At 44.8% G+C, this 21891-nt stretch overlaps 1 protein-coding gene across 6 annotated transcripts in view; it reads right to left on the bottom strand.

Moving 5' to 3' along the window:
• The window catches only part of MTMR3 (myotubularin related protein 3), a 249364-nt gene extending 234037 nt beyond the window's left edge, over positions 1-15327 (bottom strand). For all 6 annotated transcript variants that reach the window (XM_074973297.1, XM_074973296.1, XM_074973300.1 and 3 more), the window contains exon 1: positions 15178-15327. The gene's annotated coding sequence lies outside the window, so the exon portion shown is untranslated. The remainder of the gene's footprint in view (positions 1-15177) is intronic.
• Positions 15328-21891: the final 6564 nt, after the last annotated feature.

The raw sequence follows: 21891 nt of genomic DNA, 5'->3' as shown, positions 1-21891 counted from the left end.
TGTATTCAGTACAAGGTCACATTTTGCCTCTTACATTGAGGGTCTGCCGGTTTGGTGTGAGATATCACACACGCAGGGCTGGCGGGCAACTGAATTCGGCTTGCAGACAACCATGGTAAGCCACAGTCTTTTGGCTTCTTTAACCTTCATAACATGTGGGAATGGTTTCAAACAGCAGCGTCCTCATTTCCCATACCAAACAGCCATTGGGTTGGCCATTTAAAATGGGCTGGCAATTTAAAAGGAGGGGCTGCGATTTTCGAGTTAACATGCAGCACAAACCCAGCTAAACCCCCCCACACACAACCAATTCTCTGGGATGATCGCTTCACCCCTCCCCCCACCGCGTGGCTAACAGCGGAGAAGATTTCTGTTTAGCCACAGACAAACAGCCCAGCAGGAACGGCCACCTCTGAATATCCCCTTAATAAAATTCCCCTATTTCAACCAGGTGACCATGAATGATATCACTCTCCTGAGGATAACACAGAGAGATAAAGAATGGATGTTGCTTGAATGCCAGCAAACACCGGGACCACACGCTGCCATGCTTTGTTATGCAATGACTCCAGACTACGTGCTACCGGCCTGGGGTGGTAAAGTGTCCTACACTGGAGGATGGAATAAGGCTGCCCTCCCCAGAAACCTTTTGCAAAGGCTTTGGGAGTACATCCAGGAGAGCTTTATGAAGATGTCTCTGGAGGATTTCCGCTCCGTCCCCAGACATGTTAACAGACTTTTCCAGTAGCTGTACTGGCTGCAAATCAATCATTAGACACGCTTGCTTTTAAATCATGTATTATATTTACAAAGCTACACTCACCAGAGGTCCCTTCTCCACCTGATGGGTCCGGGAGCCCGCCTTGGGTGGGTTCGGGGGATACTGGCTCCAGGTCCAGGGTGAGAAACAGTTCCTGGCTCTCGGGGAAAACAGTTTCTCTGCTTGCTTGCTGTGTGCTATCATCTTCCTTGTCCCCAAAATGTGCATCCCTGTTGCATGATAATCCATTGACGGAGTCAAAGCACAGGGGTGGGGTAGTGGTGGCTGCACCCCCTAGAATGCACATATATGGGGCTCTGACTCTGAGCAGCCGTTTGCCTCTCTGGTTTTTCGGTAGGCTTGCCTGAGCTCCTTAAGTTTACGTGGCACTGCTGCAGGTCCCTGTTATAGCCTCAGTCCTTCATGCCCTTGGAGATTTTTTCAAACGTTTGGGCATCTCGTCTTTTGGAACGGAGTTCTGATAGCACAGATTCGTCTCCCCATACAGCGATCAGATCCCGTTCCTCCCGTTCGGTCCATGCTAGAGCTCTTTTGCAATTCTGGGACTCCATCATGGTCAACTCTGCTGATGAGATCTGCACTCACCTGCAGCTTGCCACGCTGGCCAAACAGGAAATGAGATTCAAAAGTTCACAGGCCTTTTCCTGTCTACTTGGCCAGTGCATCTGAGTTGAGAGCGCTGTCCAGAGCAGTGCAATGGAGCTCCCGGAGGCCAGTACCGTCGAATTGCGACAACAGTACACCAAATTCGACCTGGCAAGGTCGATTTCAGCGCTAATCCCCTCATTGGGGGAGGAGTACAGAAATCGATTTTAAGAGCCCTTTAAGTCGAAGTAAATGGCTTCGTCATGTGGACGGGTGCAAGATTAAATCGATCTAACGCTGCTAAATTCAACCTAAACTCATAGTGTAGACAGACCAGGGCTTAGTATAACAGTCCTGCTCTGTTGTAGATCTATTGCTCAGCCAAGAAACCCTGCTACTGCTCGGAGAATCTTCCCCTTCTGATACAGGTCAAGGAAAAACTTTTCAGCAAAGCTGCCTTTGGGACACAGTGCGTGCAGCTGAACCCAGTAGTCTCCATCTTTGGAGCAATGGATTTTCATGAAAGTCACCTCTAGTCCTCCTTATAAACTTTAAGTAGGTTATTTTGAAGATTCGCAGTTCATTAATAGTGTAATGGCATTGAAAGTATTCAAAAGAGAACAGCATGTGCTCTACACATACTACACTGTAGCTAATTTGATTAGCTGTAACAAATCAGTGTTGACCATATGTGAATGCAGAGGTCTCAATCATCATACACTTGACCAGATAAATGCCCTAAATTATTTATTATAACCAGGCTGGCAGAGCTATGTGGCATCCCACATCTGTTTTTGGTATAAGTTTCAACACATTTGCCAATTGAAATTCAATGAACAGAGATGCCATTGGCACACTCTCCTAGATCCAGTGCTGCCACAAGAGATTAAAGGAAGTGATCAAGCTGCTATGGGCCTCTTCTTCCAGGAACCACTTCTGAGAGCATGAGGAAGTCTGCTGGAAGTGAGGCTCCCAGTCCGCACACACCAGCACACCCTAGAGAAAAAACAACTATTTCTCCAGGATCTGCTACCAAAGCTGGAGGATGCCACAACTGGGCCCCAGTTCCATACTCAAGTTAAAGTGCTAAAAGGTGATTGTTACCCATCAAATTAAAGTCATTTGGACAGTGGATCAATTGGTGAAGACAGTTGCTTACTCCCTCTGTGCATCCAAAACTAAAATCTGAAAAGTTACCGTTAATTTAATGTCAGTATCTGAGGATAAAAATGAAACTATGATCAGCCCATCTATGTACTGTGCAGATGAACCTGTATTTGTCTGTTTTTAAAATATATTAAAGGCCACAACAGGAACAGCAATCATGAATAGTTTGTTCTACACAATTATCTTCTGTGCAAATAAACTGCTCTTAAACTCCCTTCATGCCCTGTCCTTTGTTACTGTATTGTCAGTTCATGCTCTTAGTTTTGTTCATATTACCCTTTTGAATATAGCTTCATGTTAGCCACTTGATGAACACCTCAGTCATTAAGGTTTTGATCTCCTCTTTTCCTATTGGGGTTTTAAGTTGAGTGCATGATTGTGGGGAAAGTGACACTTCGGAGCCTTGCTTGCAGTTGTGCAGAAGCCCCAGGAAAGAATCCCAGTCTGTAGGGTAGGGCAGACAAGGCTAAACCAGCAGACAGTTTGCTGGGAGCTGACCTCAGCTCATGAACTCTCTGCTGCCTGGAACTCTGAGGAGGAATTTAAGACATACAGCCTCATGCAATTTCAGTATTATTGGTCACATAAGAGGAACTCCAGTGTGCTGCATGGTGACCTTCATCCCTCCCTTCCACTCTACAAGGATAGCTTGGAAAACTATCATTTATCCCTATTCCCCTCCATAACTCAATATTACAGATTCTTCAGTTTTAAATTCTTCCCCCCACTCCTCTGCAAGACAGTTCTGTCCTCTCCACATGGCTGGTAAGGAGCACTTCTATGACTAAGGCCACAAATAGTGGTTGAGGGAGCTGTTCAATACCAGCTGGGGAAAGGAAAAGCATTTAGAGGCCAAGGGTCTAATCGTCCTCACTACATACAGAAGAGGGAATATTTTTATTCCTTCCTAAAATTTTGCAATCCCACTTAAGTATAAAATTAATGCCACTAATATACATCTGATTTCCCAACCTCTCAGTTACAGCTCCTGCAGCTATTACCCTCATTGCCCTTTTCTGTTACTGTTTCACTTTGATATCTTCTCTAATATGTCCAAATGTGTGTACACCACTCCAGGTTTCATCTCAGAATCAGATGGATTAGAAGAGATGCCTAGCAGGGCTCCATTCAGACAAATGATTTTGTTAGCCTTTTTACATCAATCTCTTCTGGCCTCGGTTATGTTTCTCCACTATTTCAAGATGGGGGTCCATTAGTTTTCCTCGCATTATGAATTGTGACCACTTCACCAATGTACAAAAGATGAAAATATTCAATTTTTTCACTAAATTCATAAAGGAACCCTGAGTATTAATTAGTCCAACACGAGGCTCTCTCACTCCCAGGGTACACAGCCCACAAAAGGGACATACTCTACAGTGTCCGTTATTAGCTAAGTTACAAATAGGCTTGGAAGATAGTTGGAATCCCCAAACCAAAAAAAAAAAAAACTAACTAAAAGTTAGTTTTTTCCTATTATAGTGCAAGTTATGTAAGCCTTACAAAGGAGAAAAGGACTTCAAATCATTCTTTGGGAAAGAGAAAGATGGCACTGAAGTAGGGGGAGAACGTGGAACAGATATAAACAAGGTTAGGGCAGAAGGATTTCAACAGAAGAGGTTGTTCAAGGTGAATGTGATTGTACAATACAATAGGCAAAGGCAAAAATGTGGGAGAGAAGAGGTCATATGTATGCAAGGTCAACATTACTTAGGGCCTTGCAGGGGAAGACCAGGAACTTGAACTTAACTCAGTGGATGGTAGAAGCCTTTGAAAGGATTCAGATTGATGGGCTGGAAAAAATATGGAAGGAGAGAGAAAGCCTAGTAGTGGCATTTAAGCCTAGATAGTTCCTGATCAGAGGATCTCACAATCTTTGCTTTGTAAAGTGCTTAGCACAGTAGGACCCTGGTCTCATTAGGGTCCCTAGGTGCTACTGCAATACAAATAAAGCTAGAGACAGCATGGACAAAATTATGCAGCAGGGAGAGACAAAAGGGGGGGGGATTTTGATAATGATGCACAGCAAGAAATGAGAACTTAAAACCTGAATGTATACAATTTAAAATAATAAAATTGTGAACAGGATGACAGTTTGCCCCCCATCCAGTAACTACTGGGTAAAAAAATTTCAACTCTTGCTCATGGCACTGTATGATGTATAGATTACTCACAAAGCTTCATCAAGAAAAAAGTTGCTGAAACAAAGCACGAGTATTCTGGTATATAGTCTTCTTACAAATTCAGAAGCTGTTGCACACAGCTCATTAATGACATTTCTTCAAGACAAGCCTTTTCCTGTAGCAGTTAATATGTACATTGATTCACTGGATGGCTAATTAAAATTCCAAGACACACCAGAAATCAGATGTAATGGTTTATCAAACATTTCTAAATAAATGAAAAGCCCAAGCCATTAAAAAAAAAATGGATGTTTATGAAAACAAAAAGGTAAGGATTTGTTTAAGGAGAAGTAGGGAATTCAGACAAACTTGTGAATAGCTTCATTTTTTAGATATATTAATCATTAGTCAACAATAAAGCTGTGGTAACAGAATAGAGGAACAAGAGCAGAAGTACACTAAGCCCTCAAACTAGGATCTACCTCTACAAAATTGGGGATTATTTTCTGATCTCAAAGTAGCATTCACCCTTCTGTGTGCATAATTTCAGATGTTCACTTAATTCTGCATACCAGTTCCCCAAATAAAAATCTCATTTTCCAGTTCTGTCCCCAGTGATGGTCCAAAACAATCTAGAACTATATGAACATGGATCTCTGTTGCTACTGCAGTTTAGAGGCAAAGTGCTGATAGGACTACTTTTATTTGACAAAAAGTTACACTAAAGCTTGTGTTTTGAGACTAGTCTCCTAATCCCTCTAAACAGAATTTGATGCACATCCCCAACAAGTCAATATCGCACTATTCATATACATTGGAAGACAATCTGAAGAAAATATCACAGAAGAAACAGGAATACTACACCAGCATCACCAGTAAGGAAGTTCATGACTACTCACACTGTTTTAAAGATAAACATAACACAAGGCAGTCTGCAGAGCTACAGAAGTTAAAAAAGAGTAATGACAGAGAAATCTCTTTTTTAAAAAGGTGGGCGAGAACACTGAAAACCACAGCAACACATGATGGACAAGCAAGCAAGCAAGCCAAATTAGATATTTTCTTCCAAGTTTACCTGCTGATTGTTTCTGTACTAGAGCCTGAAAGTCTACTTTAGATCTAGGTCCCTTGACTTCATGATTCCTTACTGCTTTCTAGTTACAATTTTACAGGTATTTTTGCGAACCTGTGAAGATTTCAATTGGCAGCATAGGAGCAAACTCAAGAAACATTTTAATTGATGTTTATATTTTAAAGTAGAAATTGAAACCAGGAGTCTATTTTCTATTTTACCCTATAACAATTTCATTTGATTTTGAGTCAAGACAACAACACTGTACACATTTCTTTTTATTGGTCAGTGATTGTGACGTTCCCCTGGTGTTATCCGGACCGGTGATCTGTTAGGCCACTCCAATCCTTGACTCTGGGAGGCACCCTTACCCTGCTCTGCTGCGAGAACCCCCACTCCCAGGCTGTTCATTCACAACCTCTAGCTCAGTGGTGGACAAATTTTTGTCCCAAGGGCCACATCTGGGTGGGGAAATTGCTTGCAGGACCATGAATGTAGGGCTGGGTCAGGGGGTTGGGGTGCAGAAGGGAGTGCGGGGTGTGGGAGGGGGTGCAGGAGGAAATGCACAGTGCGGGAGGGAGCTGAGGGCGGGAGTGCAGGGGGCTCAGGGCAGGGGTTGGGGTGCAGGAGGAGTGTGGGGTGCAGCAGGGGGTTGAGGTGCAGGCAGAGGCTCAAGGCAGGGAGTTGAGGTGCGGGTGCAGGAGGGGTTAGGGCTCCAGCCCGGGGCCACTTACCTGGAGCAGCTTCGGGGTAGCAGAGGCGTGCACCAGGGCCAGGGCCGGCTCCCTGCCTGCCTGCCCTGGCCCCGCGCCGCTCCACAAAGCAGCCAGCAGCACATCCCTGCAGCTCCTGGGGAACGGGGGGGGGGGGGGGGCTGAGCGTGCTGCCCTTGCCTGTGAGTACCTCCCCCGAAGATCCCAGTGGCTGCGGTTCCCCATTCCTGGCCAATGGGAGCTTCGGGGGAGGTATCCACAGGCAAGGGCAGTACACGGAGCCCTCTGCCCCGCTCCCCCAGGGACGTGGTGCCGGCCACTTCTGAGAGTGGCGCAGGGCCCGTGGCACCACGGGCATGGCAATTCCGTGGGCCAGATCCAAAGCCTGGAGGGGCTGGATTTGGCCCCCAGGCCATAGTTTGCCCACCTAGCTGTCTGCTCTAGCATGTAAGCTGCTCACAGCTACTTGAGTGAGCACTTTTGGCCAGCCACTGCTTGGATTGTGCAACCTAATTACACTAGCCAATATCTCCACTCCCAGACACAACCCTAAGAACCTCCATCCTGCAGTGTCCAGTTGTTCCTTCTGGACGCTGCAAGCTTATATGAGTTTGTCAATGTTAACAAAAAAATTTATATGTATGAGGCTTGTTATCCCAAGGGGAGTCTCTGACATGCTTCCAACCAAACTCACTGCTTCAGGGTAGAACAAACAAATTTATTAACTACAATAGATATAAATGCTTAAAGCACAACAAGTCAGATTTGGTCAAATGAAATAAGATCAGCTTAGAATGTGTTTTGCTTTTAACACTTTCAACATCCTTACAAACTTAGATGCTTCTCACCACAGGCTGGCTGGTTGCCCTTCAGTCAGGCTTGCCCCTTTGATCAGCGCTGGTGTGGTGTCTGTAGATGTAGGTGGAAGAGAGAGGAAGAGCATGGCAAACATCTCTTCCTTTTATCATGTCCCTTCTTCCCTCTTGGCTTTGCTCCCCACCTTTCAGAGTTAGGTGAGCATTACCTCATTGGAATCCCAAAATGACCAAAGGAAGGGGGGTGACTCACTCAGAGACTAACAGATCCTTTTGTTGTTGCCTAGGCCAGCATCCTTTGTTCTTGTGAGGCTGAGCTGGGCTTATCCCATACATGCCCTGATGAGGTGTGAACTGCCTGGGCTTGTTTTAAACCATAGAATCATAGAATATCAGAGTTGGAAGGGACCTCAGAAGGCCATCTAGTCCAACCCCCTGCTCAAAGCAAGACCAATCCCCGTGAGGACACATTTTCAGCCTCGTAATTATATAGGTTAAATTACAACCTATAACATTACTATAACAATGCTCAGCTCTTCATGAGCCTTCCGAAGACACCCGACGTTTGCACTGGATACCACAAAATCATATTATAAGGATGAACGTGGGGGTTCGGGGGTTCCCCTTAGGTACAGAGCATCAGTGATAAATCTCTTTTCAGAGGCATGTTTCATTACCACTAAAGGGACATATCAACGTAAAAAAAAATATTAGTTAAGTAGTTTGAGGTACCATCCTTTGCCTCTGAACTCCCCTACAGTGTTTTACAATTATATTTTTCCTACTTCTATAATATTTTACTCTCCCCTACTCCTGTGTAAAAAGGCCAACCCCAAACACATACTGCACACAAATTTCTCTATTCCCAGTTCCACTAATATCTAATACTCTGATAAACTCCGACAACCACTTCAACATTTTTTCATTTTGAAGTGTCCTGTTACTATACTTTTCAATCCCAAGCTGTATCAAATTTAAATTCAAACTCAACTGTACAGCTTTAAACATAGGCAATTAGTTAATAGTCATTTATGGTCTGGTTCTGCTTGCCCATCCTCTTCCAAGAGCTTTTATAAAACTAAATCATGTTAAAAGAATCTCTTGTCAAACAGTGTGAATGAATCCACAAACTCCATGCTATATTATCCGTTATAAATACGAGGTTAGTGACAGCGTAGTGTCAGAGTCTCACTGAAGTACATATACATGTTCACTGAACCTTTAGAGACTATCAGAGCGCCAAAGCCAGGCTCTGTGGAGACTAACTTTGTTAATTTCCATATGTTTGATAAAACAGGATTTGTTTAAGTTAGTTATTGCTCTTCAGTATTGTTATCCAAATAAATATTAATTTTGAGAGAACACTGAAGCGGGATTTATATGGTTCCAGTCAACAACCTGACCCACTGTTGCTAGATTTATGTGCCAACCCATCTGCTATTAACCTCAAATTCTGCAGGTCACAGATTTTGAAGTACCTTTTTCCAAAAATTGATGTGGCATCTATACGTTAGATTTTTGTATACTGGATTATGTTTCGTTACAGGCAAATTACACTTTTAATTGTTTTTAATAGAACGGAAATAAAAATGAAAGGAAACAGCTCTGTTCTTGGAACAGTGAAACGTCAGCCTTCTAAGAGAGGCAACTAAGGGAAGAGAGTAACAAAAACTAATTAAGACTCAAAAAAGGCTAATTAAGATCTAGCCCTCCTCTCCCCAACACCATAGCTTCCAAAATGACGATTCCAGGTCCCAGCACACAAGAAACTTGTCAAGAAATGGCAAGAAAAACATGCAGACTTCTCCCAGAGACTAAGCTGAAGGATGATGAGGGATTCCTATCAAGTTACTGTCCCCTGGATCCTACTTAGGTGACTCTGCCTTTCATCTCAGCTTCTGGCCAGTAGGTGGGACATTTTAAGGCCTCCACACTGCTAGCCCGGCAGCCGGAAGGGAGAATGAGTTATTTTCTTGTAGAACTTCCCTGACTGCTACATGAGTCTCCACCACTCTAAACCTCCACCGGACCCTATTAACAGTAAAAGGAAACAAATCTCTGTTACTCTACACTTCCTCCAGCCTCCATTGCCAAGTGCTGTGCTACTCATAGCTTTCCTGAGCAGCTGGAGCACAAAAAAATTATTCTTGACAGTTTCCCAGCTGCTACCCACAACAGTATGAAAAGAAGTCTAGTCTCACTTTACTGGTTTCAGAGTAGCAGCCATGTTAGTCTGTATTCGCAAAAAGAAAAGGAGTACTTGTGGCACCTTAGAGACTAACCAATTTATTTGAGCATAAGCTTTCATGAGCTACAGCTCACTTCAAAGCTTATGCTCAAATAAATTGGTTAGTCTCTAAGGTGCCACAAGTACTCCTTTTCTTCTCACTTTACTGTTCTTTGCCAGAACTACAAGCAGAGGTCCTGGGGCTTTCTGCAGTCTCAGGCAGATCACTGTGCCAGTCTATATTCAGTTTGCATTTGGAAGGTATATTTTGCCAGCATAAGGGCAGGAAATTTTCCACCCCACCCCAAAGAAGTTAAACCTTGAATTCTGATGTCTTCAGACCCATACTTGCCATGAAAAGCCTTTCACTGCCAAGTTAATTTTTCAAGTGTTTGAATTAGTACAAAACAACCCTTGTGTCTGTTGGCAACTACCCTCAACCTACCAGTAATTCTGTGGCATCACACCAAAGATATCAAGTTCTCGATAACTAACAGTATTTGATTTCACCACACAGGGAATTACAGAGATAGAAGCATATTTCCTCAGTTCAATGCATACCCCATTGCAGTTTCCAGAGCAATACAAAGTTATATTTACAGTTTTCTGGGGATCACTGGTCAGGCTATTTTCTAAAGGGGTAAAGCTACAGCTGCCTCTCAAACAAAGTACATTTTTCTGAAATCAATACTTGTCAGCCTCCAACTCTTCACACAATCTAAACAAAGAAGCTAGCAAAATATAAACGTTTGGCACAAAATAAAATTCAAATGCTGAATTTTTATTACTTGTTTTGTAATAAGTGTAGACAAGTATAGTAAAGAACATGTGGGTGATATAAACATGGATACTTAAATCAAAATTTGTTTCTGAACCAAAGTAACACTTTATTAACTAAGATAACTACAGACAAAATTAAGAATAAATCAGTGCATATCTACAAGGACTCATAAGAACCTTCAGGTCTCGCTTAAAATACCACCTCTTCTGATATAAATCAGCAATATTGTACCAGTTGGAGTCACATGCCCTGGAATACAGGGTCTGTAATTTAAATTATCAAGAGAAGAGATGTCATGTCTCTTCTTCACACCTGATAAGGTGATCCCATAAGCCTAACTGCAATTTTGCTCTGAAAACACAATAGTATCAGTTTTGCATTCCTCCTCAGCTTTGCATCCCTCCCTATACACCCCGTAGAGCTTTTTAAAATGGTCCACCCTTTCCATCCCCCTAGTAACAGAAATACCTTGTTTACCAGCACATGAAATGGCACAGCACTTACTGATCTTCCCTATCTAACTCTGGTAACATAGAAATAGGAGCACCATACCCTGGCACTGCCCCCTTCACAGCAAAAACCTGGCAAACCACCACACAGCATTGTTCCTTCCAGTCTCCTTACACTCTTGGAGAAGTGCCTCTCTCCACCACCCTCAATGACATAAAAGATGATACTGTGATATTTGGCATTTTACCTCTACCTTCAGCAACTTGGAGACACCCAATCTTCTGGAATGAGATACTGCTATTTTCAAACCCATCTAAATGGACTTCTATCAAGCTGCAACCACCACCAGCAAATTTAAAAATTTTATTAAAGCTAATGCTTAAAAAAATGACATAGTACATAGGTTGGGAAGAGTGTCTGTACATCTGGGTATAGTGCTTAGATTATCCACAAATACAACGTTAGTTTTTTAAATGTCATATGCTACATAGAGTACATAATCAGCAATAACCCAAATTTAGGTGAACAGATTTAACAGTTTGGAAATTAGAATCCAAATACTCAGGTATATCAATCATGAAAAGTTTGTACAGAGATTTGGTTGTGCAAAGCAAAATATATCAATGAGTGGAGACTGTCCCTCAGTAATTTGAGAATTAGGTTGGTTGTCCATTTAGAAAATACAATCCATGAGAAATACTACACATCATTCACAGTCTGCACAACGACAGGTTTCAGAGTAACAGCCGTGTTAGTCTGTATTTGCAAAAAGAAAAGGAGTCCTTGTGGCACTTTAGAGACTAACCAATTTATTTGAGCATAAGCTTTCGAGAGTTACACCTCACTTCATCGGATGCATGTAGTGGAAAATACAGTGGGGAGATGTTATATACACAGAGAACATGAAACAATGGGTGTTACCATACACACTGTAACAAGAGCGATCAGATAAGGTGAGCTATCACCAGCAGGAGAGCGGGGCGGGGGGGGGGGGGGGGGACCTTTTGTAGCGATGATCAAGGCGGGCCATTTCCAGCAGTTGACAAGAACATCTGAGGAACAGCTCTCCTGCTGGTAATAACTCCCCTTACCTGATCACTCTTGTTACAGTGTGTATGGTAACACCCATTGTTTCATGCTCTCTATGTATATAAAATCTCCCCACTGCATTTTCCACTACACGCATCCGATGAAGTGAGCTGCAGCCCACGAAAGTCCATGCTCAAATAAATCTGTTAGTCTCTAAGGTGCCACAAGCACTCCCCCTCTTTTTACCCATCTTCAATTACACATCTTCTCTTGAAAAGTACACCAGCATAAACTTGTTTAAAGAATTTGCATTAGGAGGAACAAGGAGAGAACACTTCATAGCCAAGGTCTTCAGTCTGACAAGTCATGAATTAAGTTAGCATTTCCTAAAGCGTGGGGCACACTTCCTGGGGACGGGGTGCAGAAGATGTGTAATTGAAGACGGGTAAAAAGAGGGGGAGTGCTTGTGGCACCTTAGAGACTAACAGATTTATTTGAGCATGGACTTTCGTGGGCTGCAGCTCACTTCATCGGATGCGTGTAGTGGAAAATGCAGCGGGGAGATTTTATATACACAGAAAGCATGAAACAATGGGTGTTACCATACACACTGTAACGAGAGTGATAGGTAAGGGGAGTTATTACCAGCAGGAGAGCTGTTCCTCAGATGTTCTTGTCAACTGCTGGAAATGGCCCACCTTGATCATCACTACAAAAGGTTCCCCCCCCCCCCCCACCCCGATCTCCTGCTGGTGATAGCTCACCTTACCTGATCGCTCTTGTTACAGTGTGTATGGTAACACCCACTGTTTCATGTTCTCTGTGTACATAACATCTCCCCACTGTATTTTCCACTACATGCATCTGATGAAGTGAGCTGTAGCTCTCGAAAGCTTATGCTCAAATAAATTGGTTAGTCTCTAAGGTGCCACAATTACTCCTTTTCAGTCTGCACAACATAATTCCTTGCATAAGAGGAAACCACTTAAACACTGGTCTTTGAATCTTCAAAGCAGTGTAACAATGCAGATGGGAGCTCCAGGGTAGGATCATACATCAACACTTGAGAGAGAGAGAGAGAGAGAGAGAAATCTAGGCTTATGTTTTCAGGAAAAATAAGCAACCTAAAGAACTAAATCCCTTTAGAGAATGTAGGAAGGGGGACTACATAGCTAACTGCTAGAGAAACTCCATAACATACAGAAATACTAGAGCTTTATGTTAAAATGCTAAACCAACATGACGCATATTATAATATTTGACATGAACTATTTTAGAGGTTTTCCCCCTCCCCAATCTTCTCTATTACCTGAACTAAGGATAATCTGCAGGAGGCCCCAGTGTTTATAATTCAAAGCCAACCTCTCTGTCACTGCCTCTCCCAAAATCCATGTGGATCAGATGATAGTCTCACCACTGAGATGCCACAGCTACCTCTCAAGACTCAATCTGGAAGTGTCCCCTTTCAAACCCAACCTCCCAAGAAAACAGAGCATTGCCCTTCCAAACACCACAGTAATTTAGCACTTGCCTCAGGAACAAGCAGTGGGCCACAATCCTGCGCCTCATATAAAATTCTAGAAGCATTCTCTCCTTTCCACCCCAAATGGCCCCTCACAATAGCACCCCATAAAATAACATAGTTCTGCACTTACATTCCTGTACTCTGCTAACACTTTTTCCCAGCCACTCCCAAATATTCCCTCATCTACACCATCAGAACCAAGCTGTGCCACACACCCAACCACATCAACACTCCTTGATCTGATTCAGGAAGACAAGCAGGGGCCCCGTTCTTTCTTCTGAACCAAAACCTGCATCCCTACCACGTGTACATGGATCACAGGCTTACCAAACAAGGGGAAAAGAGGGATATCTGCAAAGGTGGGGTGGAAGGAATGAAGGGAAATCATGTCTTGTCAGGAAGAGGCAAATCGACACAAAGGTGATGTCTTAAGTGAAAGGGTTGAGGAACCTGACTTCTCCTCTCACCAGAGTGGCATCTACCATGTGGGGAACTTGGACATTTGATGGGAAAGTATGGGAGGTCTCTTGCAGGGAGGGAAGGGAAGGGAAGCCAAGTCCTGGCTCCCTCAAGGAAGAGGATGGGAGAAGGGACATCTCTGATACAGGAGAAGCTCAGGCTCCACAGTTCACTCAGGCTCCCCACACAGTGCAGGAAGTGCCTGCTTAGATTCCCCTGACACATGGGAACAGTTACCTCTGTTCAGGTCAGTGGGAGAGGCAGTCAGGGCTCCACACACAGTAGGCAATAAAAACCTGAGCAACCCTCACTTGAGCCTGGATCCGTGGTACAGTGGGGAAGCAAAGGGGGGAGAAACAGGCCCAATGCATAAAGAGGCACACACCAATCTCCCTCAAAAGCAGGAGTTTTCAACCAGGGATACATGTACCCCTAGTGGTATGCAAAGGTCTTCTGGGGGTACATTAACTCATCTAGCTATCTGCCTAGTTTTACAACAGGCTGCATAAAAAGCACTAGCATTGTCAGCACAAACTAAAATTTCATAAAATGACTTGTTTATACTGCTCTACATTATATCATACACTGAACTGTAGGTACAATATTAATATTCCAATTTATTTTATAATTATATGGTTAAATGAGAAAGTAAGCATTTTTTTTTAGTAACAGTGTGCTGTGAGACGTCTGTATTTTTAGGTCTGATTTTGTAAGCAAGTAGTTTCCTAAGTGAGGTGAAAGTTGGGGGCAGGTAAGACAAATCAGCCTCCAGAAAGGGGTACAGTAGTCTGGAAAGGTTGGGAGAGACTCTGCTCTGCAGGAGGCACAGGCGTGTCTCTGCCACGTGGGAGGGAAGGAAGCCTGGACACCACCCACCTCTGCACCCGGAGGAAGGGGAAGCCCTCCGACCCAGCGCAGGCGCGCACACAGGACGGAGGAGCTTGCAGAGCACAGGGAAAGCCAGGCACGGAGAACCCCGGTGGGTTTTAAGGGACCCCAGGGCCGCTGCTGAAGGGACGCGGCTGGGCGGGCGGGCGGCCGGCCCCTGCCTCCCCGCTCCGCCAACCTCCCCTCAGAAGAGGCTCTGCCCGAGGCAGCCTCTCTCCCGCGCCCCTCCGAGGGGCAGCTCTGCCCGCGGCGCGGAGAGGAAGCCCGAGCCGCCTGTGCGAGCCGAGACGCGGGGAGGGGCGTGCCCGGGCCGGGGCGAGCGGCAGCCTGGCTCGCACCCCGGGCCCGAGAGGGGGAAGGGCGGGAGCCCAGGGCCCCGCGGGGTGGCGTGAGGGACGGACGAAGAAGCGAGGGCCTGAGCCTAGCCCGCAGCTCCCGGCCCCCGCGAGGAGCCCGCTCCGCCGCCGCTGACAGCCCGGGAAGCTCCCTCCCCTGCCAGGCCCGGCCCCGGCGGCCGCCAGGCGGTGGAGGCCCCGCGCTGTCCCAGCCCGTGTCTCCTTACCGTGCGACGGGGCATGGCGCGGAGCGCCCTGGGGCACGGCCGCCTGCCTGAGGCGGGAGCGACGGGTCCGGGTCGCCTGGCTCCTCTGCGCGGCCAGCACCTCCTCACAACCACAACAACATGGCGGCCGCACAGCGCGCGGGCACGGGCGCGCGCGGCCAGGGCGAGGGGCGGGGCCGGCGGCGGCGCGCGCGCTGTTTGCGCCCCGCGCTCTCCCCACCCTGGCCGGCGGCCCCGTCCCGGTCCCGCGCAGCGGCGCGTCAGGCGCCGGCCGCTGAGCCCCGCGCTCCCCCGGCGGAGCTGCTGCGGCGAGCGGCGTTCGCGACGGGGGGAAAGCAGGGGCTCGGGCGCCGAGCGGGACGGAGGCCGGTCTCCTCGGGAGCCGGGCGGGGCCTTCGCTCGCCGCGGCGCCCTCTGCGGGCCGGGGCGCTTCGCGTGACGTCTCCTCCCCTGGTTCTCCAGCACCCCAAATGCCTGCGTGGGAGAAACCTGTCGCAAGAGTCACTACAAGTTTGCAAGATGGTCTCTCTTCTCCCAACTTACGTGTAATACAGGTTATTACATGGGAAAGTCATGCGCTGTCAGCCTCTACCCCAAACCTGCTTTCCCTCCAGCATTTATAATGGTGTAAAATATAAATTAACACTTTTTTATATAAGGGGGTTGCACTCAGACGCTTGCTATGTGAAAGGGGTCCCCAGTACAAAAGTTTGAGAACCACTGCCATATAACATCAGCCCTATCGTTCTGTCTCCATAAGTTTTCCACCATCACTGGACACACACATTACAAACCAGTTAAAACAGTCTCCTTTGCCATGAGGCCTACAAAACCCCTCAATAATAGTCAGCCAACTGGTGTGCTGTAGCCACTACTCATCATGCTGACCAGTTACCAGCTCATTGCTTTCTGGTCTCTACCTGCTATCTTACATAAATGCTTCAGGATAGAGGGTCTTATGTTTGTATAAGTGCCTGGTATTATCAGCTCTACAAATAAGTGATGGCTATTGTGAGAAGAGGCTAGGGATTTTATCAATTTCCCCAGCATATTAAACAAAATCTCTGCCTCTGAACAATCTGCAAGACATGGATACAAATAAAATAAAGTTAACTATAGATTGCTAAATACAAAGTTTAGAAGTAACTGCTTGCTGGTGGAAGGTGCTGGACCAAGAGCTTTGGAACCTGCCTACTCAATTGATGGCCTTCCCTTAACTTCCCCTATTTAGTCCTCACCCCTCCAAGGCAGAAAGAGGAATTCTGTTTCCACAGCTTAGTTCAAGCCTTTCCTTCTCTACAGAACTCTAAAGAAGGGGTTATTTGTGTTTGTGGTTTTGTAATATAGACACCTATCCAAGACATAAACTGAGACCCACATTTCACAGAGGATGATAAATAATGAACAAAGAGCAGATAGTAATGACCTTCAGACAATTAAACCAGATTTGAATTAGAACTTTCTTAAGGCTCTTGACTGAAACCAGTGTTGATTCCCAAGCCATTAAATCCCCACCAAAGGTACTCGTACTACACATACCAGACTGTCGTCCTATGAGCCCATTTCCAAAAAGTCCTTTAACCAAAAAGAATTCCAGGCAACCTATGGAACTAAAATAAACAGGTTCTTCTTAGGCTGGTAGCAAACACTTCTAAAGTTCCCTCTTCCAGGACCAGACAAGCAATTTCAAAATCACCTTTCCTCTAAGGAAAAGGTTCAGGCAACTTAACCCCCCCGCCCCTTTCGTTTCCTTTCCTTTCCTTTCCTTATGGGTGGGAGGGGGGGAAGGAGAAACCTGTATTCATCCTTTCTTCAGGATTAAGGCTACAAAATCCCAAAGTCCCTTTCCTCTGGGATTAAAGTGAACAAATGAAGTAGTTGCTTCAGAGACCCTTTCCCCATCACAGGAGCTGTTTGACTCACCAGCCAAGCAATTAATTTCCCTTTCCTCCTTTTAGAACCACCAGGGTGGTCTCCTGGAAGGTTAATGGACTCCAGCTGATTTTGATCTTTGCTTATTAACCCTTGCCTCCCAGAATAGAATCATAGACCTTGTCTACATGGGGAAAGGTTTATTTAAGAAAGAAGTACTAGAAACAAGAGAGAGTGATGGAAATAAATGGCTACAAGGCAAAACACATCAAATGCAAACCTGGATCTACACTTATCAATCATTTCCTTTCCTGACTAATAAAGTAGATTTCCCCCGAAAAGCTCAGTTAGGCTATTTCTACACTACAGCCTATGTCGGCTAACTTGTGTCACTCAGGGGTGTGAATAAACCACCCCCCTGAGCGACATAAGTTACTCCGACATAAGTGCACGTGTGCACAATGCTATGTCGGCAGGACAGCTTCTCCCCTGTCGGCATAGAGCGTCTTCACCAGAAGCGCTGCAGCGCTGTACGTAACCAGGATGCAATTTTTAACACCTCATTCCTTGCAATGGATCTTTCTCCCTCCTCTCTTACATTGAAACAGATTTTTGTTTCTATTCGTAGACAGAGTAAACCCCCGCCTTTTTGTAAAGATTATTTTCTACCTTCAAGAAAAGGAGTACTAGTGGCACCTTAGAGACTAACCAATTTATTTGAGCATAAGCATATGCATCCGATGAAGTGAGCTGTAGCTCACGAAAGCTTGTGCTCAAATAAATTGGTTAGTCTCTAAGGTGCCACTAGTACTCCTTTTCTTTTTGCGAATACAGACTAACATGGCTGCTACTCTGAAACCTGTCTACCTTCAAGAGCTTTCAACTATTTGCAGTTGTTTCTGGTTTTCCATTGAAAATCTTGGGATTGAGAAAGGCTAAACAATTGAGCCTTACATTGCATTACTTGGTAAAGAGGGCCAGGTGACAACTCCCTCCTGCCTGAATGGGCTGTCATCGAGACACATTATCCCCTGGTGACTAATTTTTACTCCCAGACAGTCCCTAAAGCCTACTTTCAATATAAATACATTATTCCTTAAATATTACCCATACATACATATCACAATGATTATGAATCTTGACAAATTATGAACTTTCTGTAGATACCTTACATATTACTCTTTACAGATAAATATCCTGTAAGACGTGTTTGGTGTAGTGAGTTTGTCAGGTCTGAGGTGAGAGTTGTTTGCAAAGGACAGGAGACCCTTTGCCTAAATGCTTCTGTGTCACTATGGGTCCTTTAACGTAGCAAAGAAGAGCTAATGGCTGGAAGTTGAAGCTGGACAAATTCAGACAGGAAATAAGATGTAAATTTTTTACAGTGATGGTAATTAACCATTGGAACAACTTACCAAGGGTTGTGGTGGATTCTCCATCACTGACAATTTTAAAAAACAAGATTGGATGTTTTTCTAAAAGATCTGCTCTAGGAATTATTTTGGAGAAATGCTACAGTCTATGTGATACAGGAGGTCAGACCTACAGCGGTTCTCAAACTGTGGGTCGGGACCCCATTTTCATGGGGTCGCCAAGGCCAGTGTTAGATTTGCTGGAGCCAGAAGCTGAAGCCAAAGCCTGAGGACTTCAACCTGGGGCAATAGGGCTCAAGCTCTGGCCCCCCCTCCCCAGGGTCATGTACTAATTTTTTGTTCTCAGAAGGGGGGTTGCAATGCAATGAAGTTTGAGAACCTCCATCACAATGGTCCTTTCTGGCCTTGGAATCTATGAACTCAGATGCAAGGCATGCAGTGAATGGTTTTCTAGGTTAGGGCCTTTGCTCAGGGATAGTAAACATTTGAAAGGAGGTTAATTAGCATCGTTAAAGGAGGACTTGTGGCATTTTAGAGACTAACAAATTTATTTGGGCATAAGCTTTTGTGGGCTAAAACCCACTTCATCGGATGCATGCAGTGGAAAATACAGTAGGAAGATATATACACACAGAGAACATGAAAAAATGGGTGTTGCCATACCAACTGTAACGAGACTAATCCATTAAGGTGGGCTATTATCAGCAGGAGAAAAAAAACTTTTGTAGTCATAATCAGGATGGCCCATTTCAAACAGTTGACAGGAAGGTGTGAGTAACAGGAGGGGGAAAATAGCATGGGGAAATAGTTTTTACTTTGTGTAATGACCCATCCACTCCCAGTCTTTATTCAAGTCTAATTTAACGGTGTGCAGTTTGCAAATTAATTCCAATTCTGCAGTTTCTCGTTGGAGTCTGTTTTTGAGGGTTTTTTGTTGGAATGAGAAACTGCAGAATTGGAATTAATTTGCAAACTGCACACCATTAAATTAGTAAAAACTATTTCCCCATGCTAATTTTTCCCCTACTGTTACTCACACCTTCTTGTCAACTGTTTGAAATGGGCCATCCTGATTATCACTACAAATGTTTTTTTTTCTCCTGCTGATAATAGCCCACCTTAATTGATTGGTCTCGTTACAGTGTGTATGGCAACACCCATTGTTTCATGTTCTTTGTGTATATATATCTTCCTACTGTATTTTCCACTGCATGCATCCGATGAAGTGGGTTTTAGCCCACGAAAGCTTATGCCCAAATAAATTTGTTAGTCTCTAAGGTGCCACAAGCACTCCTCGTTTTTTTTGCTCATACAGACTAAAACGGCTACCACTCTGAAACCCATCTTTAAAGGGATTCTTCCAACAATAAACCATTGTCTAGAGGGTGGGGAATGCAAATGTTATTTGTAAGTCAGCCATATACTTTCAAAGGAACACAGGTAACAGGAGGAAAAACCAGCTTCTTAAACCTGTTTATACCCAAATGCAATGATTATAACAGCAAATGACTTTAAAAAAATATACAATGGACGGGGCATAAAAAGGAAAATGATACTATCCTCTGCTGCAGAGATACCTGCATGCATCACTGTTTATGGGAGTGGGGAAGATGTTTGGTATTATAACAAGTCAGCTACATCAAAGAAACCTGAACATGAAACCAGGGCTGGGAGGGAGGATGAGAGAGGAAGAAAGGTGACAGGTACCTGTTGGGGCAAGGCTGTCTCATTCATAGGCTACCCAGGAAGGAGTACAATATGCATTTATATTTAAATACTTTAGGCACCCTATCACAAAATTAGTAAAACTACATAATCCCAGCAGCATTCAAATCATTGCTCAAACAAGAATTCAGCCAGTTGGCCACCTATTAAAAAAATTCCTTTCTCCACTTCATCATTTTGGGAGGCATACCCTAAGCTGTCTCCAAAAACCCTATCAAACAGGTGTCTTTTGATGTGTGATTGGAAGGTCACCAAATCTGGGCTATGTCAGACCAAGGAGGGGAACAAGCACCAGAGCCTTTGCAGAGATCGCCCTATCTGCCGCTGTGATGTTCCCCTCTGGTGCTATCTGGACCGGTGATCTGCTAGGTCACTCCAATCCTTGACTCTGTGAGCCAGCCTTACCCTGCTCTGCTGTGAGAACCCCCACTTCTAGGCTGTTCATGCACAGCCTCTGGCATGTAAGCTGCTCCTTGGATTGTGCAACTGAATGTGTTGCCAATATCTCTGGTCCCAGACACAGCCCTAGGAACCTCCATCTTGCAGTGCTCAGTTATGCCCATTGGACACTGCAAACTTATGTGAGTTCGTCAATTTAACAAAGAAATTGATATGTACCAGGCTTGTTATCCCAAGGGGAGTCTCTGACGTGCTTCCAACAAACTCACTGCTTCAGGTAGAATAAACAAACAGATTTATTAACTATAAAGCTAGATTTTAAGTTATTATAAGTCAAAACATAACAAGTCAGATTTGGTCAAATGAAATAAAAGCAAAACGCATTCTAACCTTACAAACTTAGATGCTTCTCACCACAGGCTGGCTGGTTGCCCTTCAGCCAGGCTCTACCCTTTGATCAGCGCTTCAGTCGCTTGGTGTGGTGTCTGTAGATGTAGTTGGAAGAGAGAGGAAGAGCATTTCAAACTTCTCTCCCTTTATCATGTCCATTCTTCCCTCTTGGCTTGCCCCTTTCCCCCCGCTTCAGAGTGAGGTGAGCATTACCTCATTGCAATCCCAAAATGACCAAAGGAAGGGGGGTGACTCACTCAGAGTTCAGCAGATCCTTTTGTTGTTGCCTAGGCCAGCATCCTTTGTTCCTGTGGGGCTGGGCTGAGTTTGTCAGATACATGTCCTGTTGAGGTGAGAACTGCCTCTCTGCTCCTGGAGAGTTTTTGCCTGGGCTTGTTTTAAGCCATGAGGACACATTTTCAGCCTCCTAACTATATACAAAAAATTACAACCTATAACATCACTATAACAATGCTCAGTATATCATGAGAGAGGGATGGAGGGATAGCTCAGTGGTTTGAGCATTGGCCTGGTAAACCCAGGGTTGTGAGCTCAATCCTTGAGGGGTCCATTTAGGGATCTGGGGCAAAAATTGGAGATTGGTCCTGCTTTGAGCAGAGGGTTGGACTAGATGACCTCCTGAGGTCCCTTCTAACCCTGATATTCTATGAGCCTTCCAAAGATACCCAACATAACAAATTTCAGAGTAACAGCCGTGTTAGTCTGTATTCGCAAAAAGAAAAGGAGTACTTGTGGCACCTTAGAGACTAACCAATTTATTTGAGCATAAGCTTTCGTGAGCTACAGCTCACTTCATCGGATGCATACTGTGGAAAGTGTAGAAGATCTTTTATGCACACAAAGCATGAAAAAATACCTCCCCCCACCCCACTCTCCTGCTGGCAATAGCTTATCTAAAGTGATCTCTCTCCTTACAATGTGTATGATAATCAAG

This window comes from Natator depressus, chromosome 15, assembly GCF_965152275.1.
Source record: "Natator depressus isolate rNatDep1 chromosome 15, rNatDep2.hap1, whole genome shotgun sequence".
NCBI lineage: Eukaryota > Metazoa > Chordata > Testudines > Cheloniidae > Natator > Natator depressus.
Note: the sequence above shows the minus strand (reverse complement) of the source record. Positions and strands in the feature narration are given on the sequence as shown.